Below are 12,853 nucleotides of genomic sequence, written 5' to 3'. Positions count from 1 at the left end.
CCTCCATAAACCTTACATCAATGGATAGGTATCACAATGTATTTTGAGATCTTAGATTCGAAATGTGGAGACTCAACTCCACAGTCTCCAACACATCATGGCACTCTCTTGCAGCCCAGCTCCCATCAACATTCTTACCTGGCATCCACAAAAGGGCCACATTTTGATAACTTACTCTGAAAAACAGGAGTTAAACAGGAGAAAAAGTTTATAAGTTTACTCTGATTGTATGTATGGTGGGACTCATAAGATACAAGACTCAAAGAGAGGTAAGATCCTTGGGTTTTAAAAAGCATTTTGAGTACTGGGCCAAAGAGAGCCTTGTAGTTTCTGGTAGGTGGTCTGATAGCACCAGGGGAAGTCCTGCAGAGGAACTGCATGAGGAACAAAATCTGTCTTAGGCAGAGACGGTCTCAGGTAGCAGTCTTCAGAAAAGGCATGTATTTAGTGAAAATAGGCAAAGATTTTCAGTCTCCTTTTCTACGACATAGTCTTCCTTGTTTGCTTAGAGAATTGGCAGTCAATTCTTAACAATATCATTTCCTTTGGAAGATAGTCCCTTATTCAGAAAGGGAACTTCAGGCATGAGGCACCTGATAAAGGGGGCAAGAAGTTATAGAGACCTTGGACTTGCTGTGCCAATTTTGGTTCTTAGTATCTCAAAGTACTAATTTTGAATAGCATTTTTAGGATCCCAATATTTATGTGTCTGAAATTCCCCAAGATGTTTTCATACTACACATTGAGTTGGTAGCTGTGGAGGGAAGAGTCAGGTTAGTTGCTGAGTGACAAAGGAGCCATTATACCAGTCTCCCATTCCTAGTAACAGGCAGTCCAATTGAATAGTTGTGTTTCATGTCACAGAGATGGTGTTCCAAGTATGCCCCCACTAAAATTAGACCTTTATATGGTACCAGAAAGCGAATCTTAACAAAGAATTTCTGTTATACAATAACTCTTAAGAGTGGTTGGAGGAATTGTTATAAACCAGGTCCACTTACATGGTAACAGAAATCCAATCACAATGTCAGGATGGTGGAAGAAAGTAGGGCTTAATTTTGCAATATTCAGACAGGGAGTCAGGTAGTTATCACTGAGTTCCCAGATTTTCTTAAGAATTAAAGATGAGGAATCTTACAGTTGAGATTGCATAGCATGAAATCAGCTCATGTGCAGGTCTCTGGTTGGTTAACAGAAATCGTGGTCTTCCCTTGATCTGTCAGCAATAGGATGGAACATTGTTCCGAAAATCTAAGATGGCAAAGTGGGCTCCACCCCTTCTTGACTCATTGGTAGATTGGTTATTATTTATTTGATCAGGCTTAAAGTTCCTAATATCATATTTCAGGATGTTGGTTACAAAGGTGATTATTGAAATCTGAGTCTTTTTTTTTTTAATTTTACTGGGGCCAGCACTGTTGCATAGCGGGTTAAGCTGCCATCTTCAGTGCCGGCATCTCATATGAGCATTTGGATCCTACCTGCTCCATTTCCAATCCTGCTTCCTACTGATGTGCCTGGGAAAGCAGGGGATAATGGTCCAAGTGCTTGGGCTCCTGTATCCACATAGCAAGACCTGGTAGAAGCTCCTGGCTCCTGGCTTCGGCCTGGCTCAGCCCTGGCTGTTGCAGACATTTAGGGGGTGAACCAGTAATGGAAGATCTCTCTCTCTCTCTCTCTCTGCTTGTATCTCTGCCTTTCAAATAAGTAAATAAATAAATCTTTTGAAATTTATTTTATTTAAAAGCCAGAGTACAGAGAGTGATAGGAGAGAGATCCGACTCACTCCTCAGATTTATGTAACTGCTGGTGCTGAGCCAGGTTGAAGCCAGGATCCAAGAGCTCCATCTGGGTCTCCCACATGAGTGTAGGAGCCCAAGCACTTGGATAATCTTTGCTGCTTTCCCAGGCATATTATCAGAGAGGTAGACTGGAACTTAAGCAGCTGGGACTAAAACCAGCACCCAAATGGGATGGTGGCATCACAATCTATTGCTTAACTCATCACACCTCAGTGCTGGCCCTGAAATCCAAGTCTTTACATCCAGATTCCTGTGCCAGGCCTGACTCTGTGTCTTAATTTAGTGGATTAATCTTTAGCGAGGATTTGAGTTGGCATGATCACAGTGAAGACAGAGGAGCTGCAGTTTTAAGGAGAGCGAATGGGATCTGATCAAACCTACATCAAAGAAATCTTCCATCTGCTGGTTCATACCCAGATGGCTGAAACTGCCAAAGCTGAGTCAGGCCAAAGCCAGGAACCAAGAATTTCATCTGGGTCTCCCACAGGGGGGCAGGGGTGCAAATATTCAGGTTCAGGATTAGAAGTGGAGAAGCTGGGATGGTGGACATTGCAAGTGATGGCTTTACCAGCTATGCCACAATGCCAGCACTGGTACGGCAACTCTTCTGGTGTTTTTTTCATAAGTCTTTATCATGTCAAACAGCTTCAGCTTGCAGGGTTTCAGAAAACATCCATTTTATGTGTGTTCTTTTATTGTGTGTATGATGCAACATCAGAAACTTGGGACAAAATTGGCAATGTTAGTTGAGAGACTTTTTTTTTAAGATTTATTTATTGGAAAGGCAGATTTACACAGAGCCAGAGGCTGAGGCAGAGAGAGTCTTCCATTTGCTGGTTCACACCCCAGATGGCCACAACAGCCGAGGCCATGTTGATTCGAAGCCAGGAGCTTCTTCCATGCCTCTCACACTGGCACAGGGCCCCAAGGACTTGACAATCTTCTACTGTTTTCCCAGGCCATAGCAGAGATCTGGATCCGAAGTGGAGCAGCTGGGACTAGAACTGGCGCCCATATGGGATGTGGGCACCGCAGGCAGTGGCTTTACTGGTTACATCACAGCACTGTCCCTAGTTGTCAGACTTATAGTCAGTTATTGGAGGAAACTAAAGGAACTCAGGATTCAATCCAGATTGTATATAAATAATGAAATCTCAAAAACAATTAGCTAGAATCTAACAATGGCTATACAGTGCTTCCCTTCTGAAACATCCTCTGTCTCAATTTATCAATTCTAGCAAAGATAATCACACCATGTCCAATTTACTTGCAAAATAAATTTAATGTCATTAAACTTAACCTGATCAATTATATAAGAACAGTAAGAATGGCAGTTGGTCATCTAGATTCTTTTTTATATCTCTTTCACTGGACTTTGTTAAAGAATCTAAAATTGGAATTTTCAAATCTTTAAATGTTAGGAACTGTGTCTATGGACTCAGCATCATATTGTGCCTATGATATCTCAAGAGTTGGGCTGGGTGAATACGTCCCATCCCATGATCCCCAAAATATCTTGGTGTTCCTGCATTATTAGGAAGTGATGTTATATAGTCTCCTGTAAGCACACTGCTGTGGTTTGGATGTTGACTGCCCTCTCAAAGCCCATATTTTAAAGCCTTGGTCCCCAGAGAGGTGGTTGAACCTTTCAACTGTTACGCTTAGTGGGAAGTGTTTAGGCATTGGGAGCCTGTCCTCAGATGGTGGTTCTCACAAGATGGCTATTAAAATAGTCTGAGTTTGCTTCCATAGCTCTCTCTACTTCCCCACTTAACAAGTGATAATTGCTTTATATGTGTTCCACCAAAATATCTTGTTCCACCACTACCAGAGCTCAAGCCATTAGGGTTACCTGATCTTGGACCTTCAAAACTGAGGTCTGAGTGAATCTTTATGTTAATAAAGTTAATTGTCTAAGATATTTTGATATAGCAGAAATATAGTAAAATTGAAATCTGGTATCGTAGTGAGGTTATTACGATGACAATAATTGAAGATGTGGAGGAGACTTTGGCATGGGCTTATTGCAAATGATTGGGCGAGTTTGGCAGCAAAGGGCAGAGAAACCTAAAATACTTAAGCAGAGCATTAATACCAGTCCAGGAGAGGGTTCAGAAGACCTAAATGTTGAAAGATGTGTGGATAACAAAGGCAATGCTCATGAGGTTTCAGATGAAAATGGGGATGTGACCCTATGGGGAACTGGACCAAGGGCTACACTTGTTACACTGTGGCAAAAACTTGGCTTTCTTATGTACGTGCTCTGAAATTTTGTGGAAGATCAAAATTTTAGATGATAGACCAGCATATTTGGTGAATGATTGTAAGGCAGCAAAGTGTTCAGGCTGTGGCATGGATATTAGTGGCCGCTTCTAACTAGTTTATCTCATAATAAGAAATTGGAGAAAATAGAGCTGAGTGAAACGATTTGAAAGTTCATACCTGGCCAAAGAGGGAACAAATCTCAAGAATGTTTAGGACAAGAGACTGCATTGGATAAACTGCTTGTTGAATATATTAGTGTAGATAAACTGAGTCATGTGCTAAGTGACCAAACAATGGGGAAAAAAAGGCATGGATGGTATGATGGAAATCTTGATGGGCATGCTTCCCATCTGCAATTCTGGAAGTCCTGCAGGCCTGGAAGAATGGAATTGTTCCATTGAGCATTGAAGCACTTGCCTGTGTTTCCTCAGGACTGCCTTCATATTTGTTTCCCTGTGTTCAGCCACTCAATCACTCTTTAGCTCATTCATGATTCTAAGGGGCCCAGGTGCTACTTGTGCTGGCCAATTTTGCTCATGTGCAGAATACAGTAATTATGAGGTCATGTTGTTTTCCACAAACATTTTAAAGGAAAGCATGAGAGGCCAAGCAAAATTTGCTACAGTGCCAAAGCCTCTGCAGATAGGGTCAAGGGGTATTGCCCTGTGGACCCCAGTACCAGTATTGCAGCTCAGTAGGTTAGGCTACCACCTGCCATGCCAGCATCCCTTGTGGGTGCCAGTTGTGGTCCCAGCCACACCACTTTCAATCCAACTCTCTACTAATGTGACTGAGAAAGCAGAAGAAGATAGCCAACTTCTTGGACCCCTGAACACACATGGGAGACTCAGATGGAGTCTCTAGCTCCTGGCCCTGGCCTGGTTCAATCCTGGACATTTTGGTCATCAGGGGAGTCAACCAGAGAATGGAATATCTCTCTTTGTGTAAATCTGCATGTCAAGTATAGGACAAAATTTTTCAAAAAAGATCACATGTTACTATGAAATTATACTCATTCTTTTAAACAGAGTGATAATCAAATGATTTTCAAAGCAAATAGAGGAAGTTACATGGTTTTAGGAAAAAACTTTAAGAGTTTAAATCAGTTTCTCCAAGTAATTTTTGATTCCCTAAATTCTTTCTTGTTTTTTTAATATATTTTATTAATATAAAGAGAACAGATTTAATGTAGTTCATAGATACAGTTTTAAGAATATTATACTTCCTCTCCTGTCTCCCTCTTTCTTTCTTTCTTGTTTAAATTTTGAAATAACATATTTTTATTTTACTTTACACCAAAGGCTTAATGCAGCACTAAATAATGAGATTAACAAGTAAAAAGCAGAAAGACCACTGTTTAGCAGACACATGTACAAGGGCTATAGACAATAATCAAATCCAAAAACGTCAATTTCACTTGTATACATTAAATATTTTTATAATCTTTCCGTATATTAGGTACCACAAAATTAGAGAAAACACATGATATTTTTATTTTTGGTGACTCATTTCACTAAGCATGGCTTGTAGTTGCATCCATTTTGTTGTAAATGCCAAGACTCCATTATTTTCATAGGTGACTAGTATTCTTTCATTTTCATATATGCCATTTTCTTTAATCACTCATCAGTTGATGGACATCGAGGATCATTCTTAGGTATTGTGAATTCAGATGGCATAAGCATTTGAGTACAGACGACTTTTTCATATGCTGATTTTATTTACTTTGTGTATATTCCCAGAAGTGGTATAGTTGGGTCATATGCTAAATCTAATTTTAGTTTTCTATGAGATCTCCATTGTGTGTTCCTTAATGGTTGTAACAGTTTGCATTTCCACCAACAGTGTATTAGTGTATGCTTTTCTCTACATCCCTGCCAGAATTTGTTGTTTTTTAATATTTAGCTGACAGTCATTCCAACTGGGTGAGATGATACCTCACTTTGGTTTTATTTATATTTCCCTGTTGGCTAGTGATTCTGAGTATTTGTTAAAATGTCTGTTGGTTATTTGAGTTTCACCTTTTGAAAAATGCCTGTTCAAATCCTTTGCCCATTTCTTAATTAAATCATGTATTTTGGTGTTGTTGAGTTTCTTGAGCTCTTTATGGAACCTGGATATTAAGCCTTTAGATTCATATAATTCCATGTATATTTTTACTCTCATTGCCTTTGTTTCTTTGATCTTAACCAAGAAGTCTTTACCCATGTCAATGCATTGCATCATATTTTCCTCTAGTGATTTGATGATTTCTGATCTTAGCTTTATATTCTTGAGCAACTATGAATTTTCACATAGGGTATAGAGAAAGGGGTCTTGTTTCATACCTATGCACGTGGAAATCCAATTTTCCCAACAGCAAAGAGTGATTTAACTTCAATAGTCAATGATTAGTTGGTTGTAGATGCGTGGATTAATTTCTGGTGTTTCTATTAATTTCTATCAGCTCACATGTCTGTTTTTCGCCAATACCATGCTGTTTTGATAATAATAGCTGTAGGATGTCTTGAACTCTGATATTGCAATGCTGCTGGCTTTGCCTTTAGTATTTTTTTTATTTTTATTTTTTATTTTTTGACAGGCAGAGTGGACAGTGAGAGAGAGACAGAGAGAAAGGTCTTCCTTTGCCGTTGGTTCACCCTCCAATGGCCACCGCGGCAAGCGTGCTGCGGCTGGCGCACCACACTGATCCGATGGCAGGAGCCAGGTGCTTCTCCTGGTCTCCCATGGGGTGCAGGGCCCAAGGACTGCACTCCCTGGCCACAGCAGAGAGCTGGCCTGGAAGGGGGGCAACCGGGACAGAATCCGGCACCCCGACCGGGACTAGAACCCGGTGTGCCGGCGCTGCAAGGCGGAGGATTAGCCTAGTGAGCTGCGGTGCCGGCCTGCCTTTAGTATTGAAGATGGCTTTGTTTATCTGGGAAATCATGTTTCTGTATGAGTTTTCTAGATATGAGAAGAATGCCTTTTGATGTATTATTGCAAATGCTGATGGGGAGGGGGTGGAATGCAAAAAAATAAGCAAAGTTAGAAGCCATGGGAAGAAGATTCTTACCATGTTGTGTTTTTTTTCCTTTTAAACAAAACAAATATTAATAAATAGTCTCTTATTTATTTTTTTTAATATTTATTTAATAAATATAAATTTCCAAAGTACAACTTTTGGATTATAGCAGCTTTTTCCCCCATAACCTCCCTCCCACTCACAACCGTCCCATCTCCCGCTCCCTCTCCTATCCCATTCACATCAAGATTCATTTTCAATTATCTTTATATACAGAAGATCAATTTAGTATATACTAAGGAAAGATTTCAACAGTTTGCATTCACACAGAAACACAGAGTAGAAAGTATTGTTTGAGTACTATTTATACCATTAATCTCATAGTACAACACATTAAGGACAGAGATTCTACATGGGGACTAAGTGTAGTGACTCCTGTTGTTGATTTAACAATTGACACTCTTGTTTATGGCGTCAGTAATCACCTGAGGCTCTTGTCATGAGTTGCCAAGGCTATGGAAGCCTCTGAGTTCACCAACTCCGATCTTATTTGGACAAATTCATAGTCCAAGTGGAAGTTCTCTCCTCACTTCAGAGAAAGGTACCTCCTTCTTTGATGGTCCCATTCTTTCCACTGGGATCTCACTCACAGAGATTTTTTTTTCCAGAGTGTCTTGGCTTTCCATGTCTGAAATAGTCTCATGTGCTTTTTAGACAGATCCGAATGCCTTAAGGGCTGATTCTGAGGCCAGAGTGCTGTTAAGGACATTTGCCATTCTATGAATCTGCTGTATATCCTGCTTCCCATGTTGGATCATTCTCTCCTTTTTAATTCTATCAGTTAGTATTAACAGACACTAGTCTGGTTTGTGCGATCCCTTTGACTCTTAATCCTATCATTATGATGAATTATGAACTGAAACTGGTCACTAAATGCCCATCAACAGTAGACTGGATAAAGAAATTATTGTATATGTACTCTATAGAATATTATACAGCAGTAAAAACAATGAAATCTGGTCATTTGCAACAAAATGGAGGAATCTGGAAAACATCATGCTGAGTTAAATAAGCCAGTCCCAAAGGGACAAATATCATATGTTCTTCCCGATTGGTGACAACTAACCAAGCACCTAAACGGAAACCTGTTGAAGTGAAATGGACACTATGAGAAACGATGACTTGATCAGTCCTTGTCCTGACTGTCGAGGAACAACTTAATACTTTATCCCTCCTAGTATTTTTTTGTTTGTTCTACTTAATACTATTGGTTGAACTCTTTAATTAACACACAATTATTCTTAGTTGTTTAAATTTAATTGAAAAGTGATCCCTGTTAAATATAAGAGTGGGAATAAGAGAGGGAGGAGATGTACAGTTCAGCACATGCTCAATTGGACTTACCCCTAATGTTAGAGTTAGAAACATGCCAGGGGATTCTAATTCAATACCATCAAGGTGGCATGTACCAATGCCATCTCACTAGTCAAAGTAATCAGTTTCAGTTCATAATTGATCTTTTTTTTAAAATAGGTCCCTTTGTTATTTAGGGACCCATCTGGGTCACCATTATGATATCATCCTTTCTTATTAATAGTTTTAGATACTAATAATCCTGTGGGTTCTTACTGTCTATTCAGAGATGAATTCTGAATACCAGCTCAAATAGACCAGGTTACATGGTAGGTTTTAAATGTTTCATTCAGTGAGAGAAACGCCCAGGAGTGAGGAGAGGAGAAAGGGGAGAAAGAAATCTAGAAGCTAAGTTGGGTCCATACCCGCAGAGAGCAGGCCGGGTGCCACGTGGAACAGGCATGTAGCAGGAAAGCAGAGGCAGAGTGGAGGCCAAAAGGCCGCACACTGGGAGGCGCAGGGCAACACACCATCTGAACTATTTTTATGTGAATAATTCCTCTGTGCCCAGAGACCCCTAACATGACAGTGCCTTGCCCATTGTTAATGCTTGTGTTTAACATGTGTCTAAGAATAAATGAATAGTTGAAAAGAAATCCTAAGGGGTCAGCACTGTGGCACAGCAGGTTAACGTCCTGGCCTGAAGCGCCAGCATCCCATATGGGCACCGGTTTGAGACCCGGCTGCTCCACCTCCAATCCTGCTGTCTGCTATGGCCCGAGTAGAAGATGGCCCAAGTCTTTGGGCCCCTGCTCCTATGTGGGAGACCCGGAAGAAGCTCCTGGCTCCTGACTTCGGATGGGCACAGCTCTGGCCGTTGCAGCTAATTGGGGAGTGAATCATTGGATGCAAGAACTCTCTCTCTCTCCTCTCTCTATGTAACTCTTTCAAATAAATAAATCTTTAAAAAAAATCCTAAATAAATAAGAATTACTTAGAAATTATTTACTGAAATCAATGATTTTTGCTTACATGAAATCTCTCTCATGTTATACATCTGCATTTTAATAATTATAAAATAATTTATATTCATGAATAGAAATTCATAATTAACTGTAATTGATGAAAAACATTGACTCATAAATGGGATAGCAATACCACTAATACTACTAAACTTGAAGTATCTTCATACACACATAATTATATTTATAAACATATTTATAAACATATTCCTTAGCAATAGTCAAATCACTGGTCATCAACATTTCTAAATTAATTCACAGCAGTAGATTTGCTTAACCTGGAATGGAGTAGGATGGTAGATGGAAAGCTCTGTTACTAATAAACATTCACAAAACATTCAATTGTCCCTGGAACTATGTTCTGGTTGCCTGAGATAAACAATAGATATAATTAGAAGACAACTGATTTCTGGGCATCAACTCCATTTTAAGGAAACCTTGCCCGCTTTCACTTTGCATTTCATTTGAGAGAAGACGAAGTTTCCATCTGAGTCCTGATATGGGTACCAGAATTTGCTTTCATGCAAAACCTGCCAATGACTTTAGTTGTTATCCTTTGCATAAATACTCAGCTTCCTGGCTGAGAAGGTGAGCTGAGCAAAGAGAAAAGCCTGCCCATTTTAGCTGCAGTCATTGCAGACATTTGAGACGTGAATGAGTAGATGGCAGCCATCTCTGTCTTTGTCTGCCTGGGTGTCCCTCTTTGTCTCATAGTCACTCAAAAATATAAGATTATGAACTTTAAAATTTCTGGTAGACAATTTTCTTTTACAGGCAGAGTGGACAGTGAGAGAGAGAGACAGAGAGAAAGGTCTTCCTTTTATCATTGACCATTTTAAAAGAAACAGCGAGAAGAAGGGACTCTGAACTGAACCTGAAGAGTAAAAGGAACTATTCTGTCATTTGGGTAGGTGGGATGTAGAAGGGGCCAGTTCACCAAGTGTTACACAGGATCGGTTAGACCTCTTATTCTAATCCATAATCATTTTCAGCAAGTATGCTCTTTGCTCCTCCCAGGGACCATTAGGTACACAAGTGCCTCGTGAGGCAGGGCTCTGGCTCCATCTACAACAGTGACATCTGACAGCTGAAGGGCACTGTCATGAGCACGCGACTCTGCCTCTCCCTGATTAAAAGGCAGATTTCATCAGTTCCTGCAATTTGCACAACTTAGAGAGGGCTTCATATTCAAGTATCCACATAAATAATCTTCCATTTAAAAATGTACTTTCATCACAGAGAAATTAATGACTATAGTTACATTTGTAACTAGAATTTGCTGGATTACAAACTCTGCTTAGAAGAACTCCCACTTTCCAGCTCCCACCTATCAGGGGACTCTTTCAATTTATTCTCAGGTCATCTGCAGCATCCTTGGAGGAAATCTGTGTAACTACTCTAAATTTTGTGTTCACAATGTGTATCCCAGGGAAGCCAGAGCTCACAACAGGATACCAATGTGTCCTCCAGATAGGGACACTTGTGGGTATTTGTGCAGCACAGGGGACAAATCTGTTGGAATGTGTGGAAACATTCTGTGGAAAAATCTCCCAAGCAGCAGACCTGCATTATTTTAAGGAGAAAAGTTCTTAGTTTTCCTTGTTCATCTGTATTTTCCATTTACTTTTTTAAACCATTACTTATAAAATTGAATGCATTAAAAGGATTATGTTACATATTGTAAAAACAATTTCAGATCATTCATTACGCCAGCCAATAAATGACTAAGGAATAAGATGTTGAAAACTCATAATTTCAGACCGGAGCTGTGGCATATGGGTAAAGCCTCCGCCTGCAATGTCACATCCTAGATGGGTGCCAGTTTGAGTCCCAGCTGCTCCACTTCCGATCCAGATCTCTGCAATGGCCTGGGAAAGCAGTAGAAGATGGCCCAAGCACCTGGGCCCCTGCATCCACGTGGTCCTGGCTCTGACTCAACCCAGCTCTGGCTGTTGCAGTCATTTGGGGAGTGAACCAGCCGATGGAAGACCTCTCTCTCTCTCTCTCTCTCTCTCTGTCTCTCTCACTCTCTTTCTTTCTTTCTCTCTCTCCCCCTCTGCCTCTGCTTCTGCCTCTCTGTAACTCTGCTTTTCAAATAAATAAATCTTTTAAAAAACTGATAGTTTCTGCTCATCCATATGACAAGGACCCTTAAGCCAACAGGAAAGTAGTACAAAGAAATGATCATGTGACATCCTTCCAGAGGTAGGGAAACAGAGGGCTTGGGTTTCCTGCAGGTCAAGTTGGGAGAAAAATGTTGTCTTCCATCTCCCTCTACTCAGTCACATTCTGCAATCCACTGAAGCTGACCAATCTGTTCAAGCTAGTACTGAAAAACAAGACTTGCTGTTACTTTTGATTCTGGTTTCTTCCTCAGTTTCACTGAGTGTTTGCACATCTAACGAGTTATGTTTCAAGAACAGCATGTGAAAGTTCAAAGCTTGGCAGGACATCTGGACTAGCAGTTAAGATGCCAGTTAAGACCCTGTCTCATATTGGAGTGCCTGGCTTTGATACCCAGCTCTAACTCCTGCTCCCGGCTTCCTTCTAATGCTGATACGGGAGGCAGCACTGATGAGTCACGTGGTGTGGTGTGTATAAGATGAAATGCTACTTGTAATATTCAACCACCAAGCAGATCTCAGATCATCATGCTAAGTGAAGTAAGCCATACCCAGAAACACAAAAATCACATGTTATCTCTTATTTGTGAAAATAAAAAGTATAAACATGGTGTGGATGCTGTATCACTAGTGATAGAATTATAAATATTGCTTCACTGAATTATGCCATGTAAATGGAAATACACCCTTTTTTCCCCAGGTTAAAAAAAAAAAGAGAGAAACTAGTTCCAGGAAGCATTATACACCCTACAGGAACCTGGGAATGTATTTGAATCATACTTAGGTCGGCTTTTGTGGAAACATCCACACAATGAGACACGTTCTTCAGCTTACCTGAGCCACCCTCACAGGGCTGCGCAGGTGTGAAGGGGCCCTTTCTGCGGTCTGCTGGTTGCTTGCCTGTGTCTCCTCAGCAATCCCCAGCAGCCGCCAGAGCAGGCACCTGCACTAGGGCTCCATGCCAGGTGCTTCCTGTTTGGATCTCAGGAGGATGAACTGCTTTTCCTTGCAGGCCCCTGTGCAAGCCCCTGACCTGCAGGGAGGTCAGCTTGCCCAGGAGTGTGCGTGTTACCCAGGCAGTGTCTGTGGTGGCCATTAGAGGCAGAGGCTGCTCTTGTCTGACTGAAGGGTGCTAAAATGGACAGAGGGACAGGGGCTCCTTCAGGGATTAGCAGGGGCACAGCGGTTCAGAACCTGGAAGCCTAAGACTTCCTCACCCCCTCTTCCTAGAAACCACGATTTCCTGTCCACCTGCAAAATACAGCAAACATCTCAACCGTTACC

Source organism: Oryctolagus cuniculus, chromosome 7 (assembly GCF_051225735.1).
Source record: "Oryctolagus cuniculus isolate XC-2025 breed Fujian yellow rabbit chromosome 7, ASM5122573v1, whole genome shotgun sequence".
Lineage (NCBI taxonomy): Eukaryota > Metazoa > Chordata > Mammalia > Lagomorpha > Leporidae > Oryctolagus > Oryctolagus cuniculus.
Note: the sequence above shows the minus strand (reverse complement) of the source record.